Source organism: Cyanistes caeruleus, chromosome 1, assembly GCF_971803275.1.
Source record: "Cyanistes caeruleus chromosome 1, bCyaCae1.hap1.1, whole genome shotgun sequence".
NCBI lineage: Eukaryota > Metazoa > Chordata > Aves > Passeriformes > Paridae > Cyanistes > Cyanistes caeruleus.
The window spans coordinates 32,583-44,676 of record NC_141701.1 but is presented as its reverse complement, the minus strand read 5'-3'; the positions used below and the strand labels follow the sequence as shown (position 1 = coordinate 44,676).

Sequence of the window (12,094 nt, the reverse complement as noted above, 5' to 3'; positions counted from 1 at the left end):
TACTTTAATATCTGTTATGCATTGTATCTGTGTGTACAAATATAAAAGATCAATATTATAGAAATAGATATTAAAAACATTTAAAACAAGGGTTTAATTGTTTTTTATTTGGTTAGAGGCTTAGAGGCAGGGCTTTCAAATGATTAATATAGAAATGAAAATATACACATCTATAATAAAGAAATGTATATAGGGTGATCGATAGGGAGATATATAGATAGGGAGATATATAGATAGGGAGATAGATAGATAGATAGATAGGGGGATAGATAGATAGATAGATAGATAGATAGATAGATAGATAGATAGATAGATAGATAGATAGGTAGATAGAGAAATAGAGAGAGAGAGAGATAGAGAGATATAGCCATAAATAAGAAATAAACACAAATTATCCATATCTAGACAAGCTGGTTTATATTCAAAATGAAAAATATACGGATAGATGGTAATGTATTTTAATATCTGTTGTGCATTATATCTCTGTGTGTATAAATGAAGAAAATGAATATTATAGAAATAGATATTATAAATCTTTCAATCAAGGGAATTACTGGTTTTTATTTGGTTACAGGCATGGCATTTAAATGAATAATATAGAAATGAAAATATACACATCTATAAGAAAGAAATAAATATAGGGAGATAGATAGATAGATAGATAGATAGATAGATAGATAGATAGATGGATAGATAGATAGATAGATAGATAGATAGATAGATAGATAGATAGATAGAGCCATAAAAGAAGAAATAAATACCAGTAATCCAAATCTGTACAAGTAAATTAATGATCAGTATGAAAACTATATAGATAGATGGTGATCTACTTTAATATCTGTTATGCATTGTATCTGTGTGTACAAATATAGAAGATCAATGTTATAGAAATAGATATTAAAAACATTTAAAACAAGGGTTAAATTGTTTTTTATTTGGTTAGAGGCTGAGATGCAGGGCTTTTAAATGATTAATATAGAAATGAAAATATACACATCTATAAAAAAGAAATAAATATAGGGAGCTATATATATATAAATTGAAATAAAAACAAATAAATACAAGTAATCTAAAACTAGACAAGTAGATTAATATTCAATATGAAAAATATATGGATAGACGTTCATATATTTTTATATTGATTATGCATTATGTCTATGTGTATAAATATAGATCAATATGATAGAAATAAATATTAAATACAATTAAATGAAGGGGTATTTTGTTTTTTATTTGGTTAGCGGCAGGGCTTGCTAAGTTTCGATGCGGGGGTTTTTTGGGGAGTTTCTTGGAGAGGAGTTTTTGGAAGGGGGTTGCACACGTGGTTTCTTGCTTCGCTTCTCTGCACGTGCTGGGGCGCCCCCCGCCCACCCCAGGCTATGCTGTGCGGCAGTGCTGCCGCCTTGTGGGCACAGAGCGATACTGCAGCCTTGCTCCTAGCCAGGTGGGACCGGGCGGGGCCGAGCCCAGCCGAAGCGTGCGGGCCCGAGCCGAGCCGAAGCGGGCTGGAAAGAGCCGAACCAAGCGGAGCTGCGTCGGGACCCCACCCCGCAGGAGCCGGCCGGGAGGACCCCAGCAGAGGCGTTGACTCCAATGCCTGCCGCCGCAGGCGGGGCCGCCACCCAGCTACGGAGCCACTGAGCCCCGCTGCCATCGTTCTCGCCCCGGGAAAGGCGGCGGAAAATCGGGCGGAGTGCTCGGAATCGGTCGGCGTCGGCAGGTTTTTCGTTCACGCAAGTTAGACGTGCTGAGAGCAGCGGGGGCCTTAATTGTGCCATAAGAAAGATGGCCGCTCAGCCGGAAGTGGCTTCAGCCACAACAAAGATGGTGGCGAGGAAGGGCGGAAGTGATGTCATGACACACACAGGATGGCTGCCCGGTCATGGCTGGCTTGACCTTCCAAGGATGGCGGCCAAAAAGGCGGGAAAATGGAAGGACCCTGGGCAGTGGGTGCATGCTTTCGACTGCCTGACAAACACCCCGGCTCCGACGCCGCTCCGGTGCAATTTTCCGTGGCTTTTCTGGCCGTGCGGACACGGGCTGTGCGCTCGGCAGTGCCCGGGCCAGGCGCGAGCCGGTCGGGCACCGACAGGCAGCGGTGAAAACGCCTCTCTCTGCCGGGGTCCTTGCCGCGGCCGTGTTCTGGGGCTTATGGCACTCGCGATGACCCCTACGTTGCTGCCGCTCCTCTCGCTCCGTTCTCTCCCCCACGGCCCGGGGAAATGGCGGAAACCCCAATGGCATCGGGACCGAACGGTCGCTCCCCGGCCCTGGGACCGAAGCAGCCCGAGGAGGTGGCTGCTCCGTGTGCCGGAATAGTGAGAGCGGCGGGTGGGGCAGGGGCAGGTTATGAACCGAGTATATACCTGTAAGTATAAAGATGATCAAAATAGATATTAAAAAATATTGAAGATAAAGGGGCTGCTTGGTTTTTATTTAGTTAGAGGCAGGGCTTTTAAATAAATAAGAAAAATACAAATAAATAAAATATTTAAAGAATGAATATATAAAGGTATAGAGAAATATATATATATATAGACATATATATATATGTAGGTGTAAAAATAAGTAATAGCAATATATACATATATATTGATTTATAATCTATAATATGATTTCTGTACGTATAGATGGTAATATGATATCTTTTAGGATATGTTATGTGTTATGTATATCAACAAGGTATATAAATATGATAAAAATTATATATTAAAATATTTTTAAATACCGTTTAAGATAAAGGGACTGTTTGGTTTTTATTAGGTTAGCTTCGGGGCTTTTAAATAAATACTACAAAAATAAAAACATAGAAATGTATATTAAATATATAAAGATATAGACATACGTGCAACCAGAAAAGTAAAGATATATAAGTAATGCCAATATATACAAACAGATTTATATTTAATATATATTATTTATATTTATTTAATATATGTATTATATATATAATAAATATATATCATTAAAATGTATATAATATATTTAATATATAATAACATACGTATACATGTTAAAATAATATATTTTGATACTTTATATATTGCATGTCATATATAAATGAATATAGTATATAAATTTAAACATGTGTGGTGGAAATATATGTTAATTTGGTTTTTTTTAATTTTCATTGTTTTGTTATGTTTCTCGGAGGCAATCCTCCCCTTGCAGCTGCTGACAGCACTGAAAACCTGTGTGCTTCGTGGTGTCTATTGCCCAGCTGTCTACAATTCCATTGTGTTTGGTGCATTAAGTCACACTGAGCTGTGTGGGATGGCAGGTGAGCATATTGCCCGACCCTTTTAGCTTTTCTGGCTCACACACAACTTCCTAACCTTTTGGATATGGAAAACAGGGAAGAGAGGGTAGTGTGACATTAGCACTAATTTCTAGCAGATTTTTAACTGCCCCTGATGCTCGTTCATCTTTGCAGTGTGGGTTTTCATGCTGACAAATCCTCTGCTTTGCCTTCTGCTCACAGTCAGCTGGGCCCTTTATTGAACAGATTTATCTGCTACAAGGCTACGCAGAAGGATGGAAAGGAGGAACACAGGGGGAAAAAAAATAGATTCAAGGCCATGCATTGATCATCTGATGTACTCTAGAGACAAACGTGGCTATCAGAGGTAAAATGGAGCAGCCCTTCTGGCCTTTTCAGTTGTATTCAGAGAGATGTTTGTCTTCTGTGAATATCTGGGTGCTTGGAGTTCACTCTGATTTCAACAAGCCCATCAATAATAAAACATTGTATTGATAGAACAAGATCTACTTCTGTGAAGTTGTGGCTCCACAGAAAAGCGGCATAAAGAAGGTAGCTGGTTTATTTGTATGATATGTAGCTTTTTTAGGATGTTTTGTTCTTTATATGGCGTTAATTCCAAATACAAGCCTGTGAACTTTGTGTTCCCCTTTAGGGGCTGGTTCTGGGGTAATGAGGAAACACAAGGCCTAAACACCTCTGGCTTGTCTGTCCAAGGATCTGCCTCAATTGTGGCTCCCATCCTTCTGAAGAACTCTTCAGCACAGTGAGTTACCTTCTATAACTATTCATTATTGTATTGTTGTTGTGAGACCTCATTGCTGGGTGAGAGGACCAGGGGAAATGAAAGGCTGTATGCCACTGTTACTTCATCACTGAATTCTTGCACTCTGTTAAAATCAAAACAAAAGGGATTTACACTGTCAGAAACACTTAACTGTAAGTTAAGGTAAAGGTCACAGTGCTAAAATGTAAGAGCAGATAGCGTTGAGCTCTTTTCTATTCCCTCTCCGGCAGCTTTTGTGACTCCTGCCTCCAAGGTATCATCAGATATCCTCTAGATCTTGCAGTAGAAGAGATGCTGAACCATCAGCTGTTCCATATTCTACACCATGTGTCTTTTTACCATGCTCCTCTGAGAAGCATCTCTCCCTTCTCTGTTTCTTTGCAGACAAAAAGGGAGAAATTGGGATTGCCTTTGTTCTTTTGCCTGTTAATAAAATGGCCGCTTGTGGCTGTGTGCAGCGGCAACTGCATCACAGAATCTTAGAGGTGATTATTCACAGGTTAAGGAAATAATTCCTTTTTTTTGTCACTGCTGCACTGAATTTCATAGGCGTGTCTGTGGCTTAATGCCTAAGATATTTAGAGCAGGTTTTATTCTTACAGGGCTTTTGCACACTAAAGTGTGTGCCCAGGTTTTGTTTCCAAAAGTGAGGTATAGTGCTGGGTGTTTAATTTGGTATGTTACTTGTTCTGTTGTGTAAATAACTGCAGCTCCCTCCCTGTGCCTGTGTATTGCAGGGGCAGGTGAGCACTGGTTATAAAGGTGGTGATAATTAGGAATAAGCTGTTTAAGCTTGGATAAATGTTTAGAAATCATTGCTTAGATATTGCTGTGTAAAATGCTCGCTTGCGGTGAGAGACTTCTCCAGGGTCAAGCTGTTCAGGTATAAGCAATTTATTATAAGGGTAAAGAGAGGGGAGACCTGTGTCCACCACCAGCCTCGGCATCCACGTGGTCCAGGGGAGGGGGGAGAGCAGGGAGAGCAGGGGAGGAGAGGTTGGAAAATGTTGTAGTTGATAGCCTGAAATGTATCTTTTCCCATCTTTTATTTGTGATTCTCCCCCCACCCCCAGCTTCTCTTTCTCCTAATTGTTTACCTGGCGTCAAGTTACCATGGTTACTGAAGTTTCTCTCCTCAGCCCCACGGCGAGAGGCCGGATAGAGTAAAGAGAGGACCCCGCTGGCATTTCCAGCTGCTTGAAGTTTCTTTAGCCCAGGAAAGCACGGGGTTGGGAGAAGAGAACCCTTCTTTCCAACACGGAAGTTTGTAACTCTGTTTTTCCTGTCCCAGAATGCCTCTGAGCTATGGAAGCTGAGAGGCCAGGCTTACCTTGCCTTCCCTTTGTTTCCCACCTGGGTTGCCAGGAAACAAAGCCCCAATCTCTCCTCCGCTGCCCCTCTGTGGAGAATACTCCTACACCTTTGTGGGCATTTGAAGAAGTTGGTGTCTGTTATTTCTTATCTTGGTGTGTGTAACCTTGATTTGTAGAAAGTTTGTAAGATGTACTAACTGAGAAAAATAATTGGTTCTCTCTCTGATGTTCCCTCCCTCTGAGAAACCCTGTTAAAAGAGACCCCCCCAGACCCCAAATCCTTTGTCTCTCGTCCCTTGGATTCCCCTTCACAGAAATAAACTGTGGAATGCAAACCAGAGAGAGAGTCCCCCCCTGATTTCTTTACTCGCTCTATAGACTTGAATTCTTGAAGAAAATCAGTGAATCTCACAAACATATACTGGCTCAAAACTCGAGTGAAGAGAAACCTCATCACTGAGCTAGCCGGGTCACACTCGAGAAGATCGAGTCAGGAAAAGGGGAGGGAGGGAGTAAGAGCAACAGGGGGAGAGCAGGGGAAACCAGGGAGGCTTAGGAGAGGGGGGAGACAAGAGAGGGGTAAGAGGGGAAAAACCAAGAGGGTAAGAGTAAGAGAGGGAAAGAGTGGAAGAGGTAAGAGAGGGGGAGAGGGGAGCTGAGAGAGGAGTAAAGGGGTAAGAGAGAAGAGCCAAGAGGTACGAGAGAGGTTAAGAGGTACGAGAGAGGTTAAGAGAGAGAGGTTTAAGAGTGAAAAGCTAAGAGAGCAAAGTTCTTGTCACAATCCAATGTATCTTTTTCTACAGTGAATATTCTAATTCCCAGTATCCAATCACTATGAGATACACCCACTAAAGACTTTACATACAGTGTTGCATTTGAGGCTCTACAAGCTTTACAAGTTCTTTCCTTGCTTCTTGGCCTTTGGGCTTTCTGTCAGCAGAAGGGCATTGTTTTATCAGCAGGGATTTTCCTTTAGCTGGCTTGGCTATTGTTCTCTGGTCATATAGTAACCAGTACTCTGTATCTTATGACTCAAAGCAGGCTTTCATTTCTACTTGGATTCTAGCCTTCTTTTTTCAGAATGTTCTGCCAAACAATCACATTCATAAGGTTTCCCTGTTTCACCCTCCCCAAGAGGCAGCGAGTTGTGCTGCGCTCTGATAATTCCATACTCAACCTGTTCCTCATTTCTTAAAGGTTCACTTCAGCCTTGACTCAGCAGGTCCCTAGGTCCTGCTTCCACAGGATCATCTGGGCCCAGCACCAGAGAAAAGGACTCGTGCCACTCCCGGTCTTCGTTGGACACGATCTCCACCTTAAACATGATGTGGGCCACACCTGACAACAGTTCAGAGACACGGGGGTTACTGTGCGAGTCAGAGCCTCAGCCACCACGTCACCAGCTCGGCTCCCTTCGGCTCTGCTGGCACCAAGGGCAGAGTTTGCAGGGAGGGGAAGAAGCAAAGACGTGACTGAGAACATTCAGTCAGCATCTCAGTCCCCCCCTGCCCCGAGAGGAGGCAGATCCCTGTGAGCTCCCAAGGCCCCCTCCCATCCCTTCTCCTCCCTGACCTTCTTCCCTCCCTCCTGCACCACGAAGAGGGGGCTGGTGCCGTCGGAGACGGTGAGGGTGAAGCGGTCCCTGAGCGCGCTGCCGCCGCGGTGCCTGTAGCTGCCGCGCTTCTGGTAGATGTGATGTCATCCATGGTGAAGGTGGTGGCCTGCAGAGGACGCTGCCCGCGGCCGCTACGCTCCATCAGCCCGTGCCGGGGCGGCTGCACCACCCCGAACGTCAGGGACTCCACCTGTGCCCGGACATGGAGGGGCAAAGCTGGGGACACGACCTCAGGACACTGCCCTTCCAGCTCAGGAGGCCCGGACAGGGATTCTGGCCAGGCAGCTCCCCTGCGTTGGTGTTCCCAACACAAGGGTTAGCACAGAACATTCCTGGTTCCCCCTGAGCCCCGCCCTGTCCTTGTCCCTCTCCCAAGGGATTTTGTTTTGTAGGTGTCTCCCTATAAAACAAGGCACATCCTACTGAATTCCTGCTTCAGCTGGTCTGAGACAGCTCCCACCCACCCCTGTGCCTGCTCCACGAACACAAGAGCAGCCCCCAGTCCTGCAGCCATTCCGGGCAGTGTGTCCCTTGCCACTTCTGTCAGGGCAAAAACCTTTGGGGCAGGATTTTGGCTCAGGCAGCCAGATCTCTCGCTGCAGGGGAAACAGCAGTGAGAGCCAGTGTTAGACAGCTCAGCCTCTGGCCAGACCCAGGAAGAAGAGGAAGTGCCATTTCCATCCATGCTGAGCATAAATTCAGCGTTAAGTCTTTAAACACAAGCCCAGATGTGCAGCACAAGAGGGGAGCAAGGAGGCTGGGGGTGGTCCTGCCTTACCTCTGTGTCAGCATCTGTCGCTTTGAGCTCAAACTCCGTGATGGTTTTTCTCACCCCTTCCTGAACTGTCATCCCAAAGATTTGCACGATGGGCAAGGAGTCATCCACGGGGTTTATGGTGATGTCAAATGTCTGGCTCACCTCGGACAGGAAGAAAAGCTTCCCTTGCCGAATTCAGACTTCCAAGAGTGTGACTTCACCGCAAGAGCACAGCGATCCCCAGTTTGGGTCTCTTCATTTCAGCCTTGTCTGAGCTGCTAAGCCCAGATCACTTCTTTATCCCTCCCCACTCATTAATTCTCCCTCTTTCTGTGATATTTACGGACATCCACTTTCCCTCCCTCTCTCACTCAGTTTTGCCCCTCTCCCTCTATGTGTAGCTAGACTTCTTCTCTTTCAGAAAGCAGGAAAAAGGCATTTCTCCAGGGGCTGGCTGTCGTCACTACGCTGTCAGTGCACTGGATCAAAGCTGAGCTCCAGGAACAGTTGGCAAGCAGCTGAAAACCAGGCACCCAGCTCTTGGTGAGCCCACAGGGCATGTGGCTCCCTGTTCCCTGCACAGGCCTTGCTCCCTCCCTGACCTGAGTGATGTGGGAAATCCCACAGCAGGAGAAGGAGGAACAGCCACATCTGCCCACTCAGGCAAAAGTCAGGCTGGGACTGACCTCGTTTGTCCCATCAGACACAGAAAAGGTGAAGGCATCCATGTGCTTTACCTCCTCACTGGTGTGGACGTACTGGATGCTGCCAGAGGCCAAGTCTGCCTGGCTGAAGGAACTAATTCTTGTCCCTGGAAAATGAACAACAGGGAGGAAATGTGCAGCAGAAAGAGCAAGGCAGGGAAAAACTACAGGAAGCAGTACATATTTAGGCATGAGGACTCGGTTTTGGCTGGTTCTGATCCAAGGCAGGCTGCCCCGTGAACCCTCAGCTGAGCCAGGGATTTAGCTGGCACAGAGCCTCCTAAAATTTCCTTCTCAAAAAGAAGTCCAGGCTTCTTTTCATCTCCTCCTGTTGGGAGTGGGCCTCCTGGGGCAGAGAAGCTGGGAGAAAAACTGTCCATGTAACACTTGGATTGTCGCTGCTGGGCAGGACTAAGCCAACCGTGGCATCACTGGGGATGAACCGAAGGCCTCCTGGCCTCACAGCAGTTTTCCAAAATGCCTTCCAAGGATCTCTTCTCTCTGCCCTTCCTTATACCCCTGCATTTAGTACCCAGTCCCATTTTCAGCACTGATTTATAGTGACATCTTTACAGCCCATTAGGTGTGACACAGCCACAGAAAGGCACCTGACAAGCATTTTAAAAAACACTTGAGCATTTTTAAATCTCTTTGCTGCGTTCAACAGTTTTTACTGCTGCTATCAACCAACATCCTGACAAGAAGTTTGCCACCAATATATCACACTAAATGGCTGCTGACAAGTGCTGGCCACACTACAGAAGACACCAGGATCTGATTTAAATAAATGAGCCACAATGGAATGATCAGCTAATATTTCCTCCGAGCTCATCAGCTGGAAAGGTTTGGGTTCTCTTTTGAACACTTCAGTACTCTCTCCTTAGGTTTAGGTCATTTGAATCATTACAGCTACTTCTCAGTCTGTGACTCGGTAGCCTTATTGGTCCCTCACAGACATGAAAAAGCAGAGAAATCAGAATCATCATCAGATTTTAAATAACAGGAGGAATAAAGCCCTTAATTCAAGTCTCCAAAGTACAAGATTCGCTGGTTAGTTTGCAATTTAGACAAAGATACTACAAGTTTTTAATTTACTCTCACAGCAGGGAGTAGTTTGCTTATTATAACTCATTCACTATTCCTGCCCTTTCAACATGTTTTTGTGAGAAGATGAGGCAAACCACACACCCAAACTGAGCTGTACAGGGACCGTCTGCATCTTGAAAACACAGAGCAGATATTTCCGCTTTCATCTCACGTTAACGAGAAATCTAAAGCTAAGAAGAAATACAACCTTAGATGAATATAATAAAATCAGAAGAGCGTATTTTATGACACCACAGATCAAGATTAATTCATCAGGGAGAGGCAGCACACTCACACAGTCAGCAGAATAAAAGCAGGGTGGAGCTGGTCCCACTCCAAGGCAAGAGCCTGCAAGGCCCATCCTTTGGGGACTCGTCTTTTGTGTGAAGGCACATTGTCTAGCAGAGAAAGAGGTTGGTACCTGGTGGAGCAGGGCCAAGATTCCATTTTCCCCAGGCAGCTCCCCCTGCATGCTGTAACGCTGGCCAGGACTGGGAGAGGAGGGGGAGTGTGTTCAGCACTGCTGCTGGAACGGAGTGGCCCTCTCAGGAGGATCCCGGTTGCTTCAGGGCCTTGCTTTTCCACTGGTTTGTGTCCACAAAGGAAAGGCATGCAGAAGGCAGCACCATCACCCCAGACCTGCAGTCAGGAGTCCATCAGCTTTCCCCAGAGTGAACGTGGTTAAGGTCTCCTTAACCAAAGGAAAACTCAGCACCACTACAGATGTACAGAACAGCAATTTATCCACTCCGACACACTTTGCCCATTATGTGTCCAGAAGACTCCAAGTACTGACTTTACATGTCCACAAAGCGTGGCCAAAGCCACACATACAGAGCAACACCAAGTTCTCATGGTCTACCAAGAGAAACAAAGATTTAATAACATTATTTCTTAGACAACTGCTGGGGATGAAGTCAAATGTAAAGAAAAAATGGAAATGTAAAAAATCATGGATGTTAGTGCACACGGATACAGAGTTTCTGCTTTTGAGCTCCGCAGATGTTTTTTTCTTTCCTCTTTCCCTTCTTGTGTGAGCTGCCTTTGAGTCAGTTATGTTATGTTGAGCTCTTGTGGGCACAGAGCGGTACTGCCGCTGTGCCCCGACCGGGCCCCTGCCCCGCTCCGCTGGGTGACGGGGGGGAGGCGGCAGCAGGAGCTACAGCAGTTTCGCAGCTGCCGAACCTGGGGAGGGAGTGAGCGGGGTGGTGTCTGTAAATAGTAGGGAGGGGTGAAATAGCGTTAAGTGTGTCAAGTGACACGGCTGGGAGCGGGGACACTGCGCTAAAGGGACCGGTGGCCGTGCAGGCCGGCGGCTAAGAATAACAGCAGTGGCGGGCGGCAGATCAGTTTCAGCTTCACGGACGGACTGCGGGGGAAGGATGGTGAGCAGCGGACCCGCAGCAGGGCGGGCACTTAGGTATTTTGCTAAGGTGTTTACCTCGGCCAGCACCTAATTGGGCAGTCCAAGTCCCCGAAGAAGAGGAACCGCTGCGAGGGAAGAGGCGCTCAGAGCCCGCAGCGAGCTGTGCACGCCCTCCCCACCGCCGCTCCCTGCTCCGCGCTGCCATCGCAGCTTTGTGAGCTGGCACCACACCCGGGCCAGCTGGCGGCTACGCCCCTCCCCGCCCCCTGCCCCGAGTGCCGCTGGGGCGCTCCGATAGAGGCTCTGCGGGGGCCTTTTAGGCGGGACCAGGGCAATAGAGAGGGCCGGAGAAGGGGACGGGAGTCTGGCGAGCGGGGCCCAGGGCGACCGCGGACCCTGCGAGCACCCCTGGCTCCGCCCAACTGAGCACCTCGCGCTCCCATGGGCCGCAGCCTCAAAGCTTCCGCTAATCCCGGTGGATTGGTTCTAGGTCAGGGTTCTAGGTCAGGGTTCTAGGTTACGGTTCTAGGTCAGGGTTCTAGGTTACGGTTCTAGGTCAGGGTTCTAGGTTACGGTTCTAGGTCAGGGTTCTAGGTCAGGGTTCTAGGTTATGGTTCTAGGTCAGGGTTCTAGGTCAGGGTTCTAGGTCAGGGTTCTAGGTTATGGTTCTAGGTCAGGGTTCTAGGTCAGGGTTCTAGGTTATGGTTCTAGGTCAGGGTTCTAGGTCAGGGTTCTAGGTCAGGGTTCTAGGTGGCCAATCACAGCCGCCCTTTGAATCCCGGCGCGGTCCCGCCAAGCTCAGCCCGCTGAGTCGTGTCCCGTTCCCGCTCCCCCGTTTTGCTGGGGTGCCGCTCCGGCCGCTGTCGCTTTGGGAGCCGGCGGAGCCGAGCTGCCGCAGCCCCGAGAGGTGCTGCTGGGTCCCGGGAAGGGTGGGCGGGGGCTCCCCGTTCAGGTCCCGGCCGTAACTTCGCCCAAAGAAACGGGGAGAAGGGGGGGAGCGGGCGGGATCGCGGGAGCGGGGCCTGAGGGGACAGCGGGGGGTCGCGGAGGCGAGCGCGGCGGGAACGGGCGGGCTGGGATTGGCGGGCCCGGCGCTGCCTCAGGCTGTGATTGGCTGGGCTGGCCGGCCGTGGGCTATAAATAGCGTGAGCTGGAGGGGTGCGGGCGTTAGTTCGGCGGTGAGCGGTGGAGAGGCGGTGGCGGAGAG

At 47.7% G+C, this 12,094-nt stretch overlaps 2 long non-coding RNA genes across 3 annotated transcripts; one reads left to right on the top strand and one right to left on the bottom strand.

The window, feature by feature from the left end:
- The first annotated feature begins 1,152 nt into the window (after positions 1 to 1,152).
- Positions 1,153 to 5,699, top strand: LOC147655213 (uncharacterized). Of its 2 annotated transcripts, XR_015281502.1 has the most exons (3): positions 1,153 to 2,368; positions 3,154 to 3,280; positions 3,915 to 5,699. It is a non-coding gene; the product is annotated as an uncharacterized LOC147655213 (long non-coding RNA). The 2 variants fall into 2 exon arrangements; XR_015281490.1 differs by lacking the exon at positions 1,153 to 2,368 and having other exon boundaries at positions 3,056 to 3,280.
- LOC147655212 (uncharacterized) lies at positions 3,464 to 10,654 on the bottom strand. The gene is made up of 3 exons (XR_015281484.1): positions 8,418 to 10,654; positions 6,537 to 7,893; positions 3,464 to 4,149 (listed from the first exon to the last, which is right to left on the bottom strand). It is a non-coding gene; the product is annotated as an uncharacterized LOC147655212 (long non-coding RNA).
- Between the last annotated feature and the right edge of the window lie 1,440 nt (positions 10,655 to 12,094).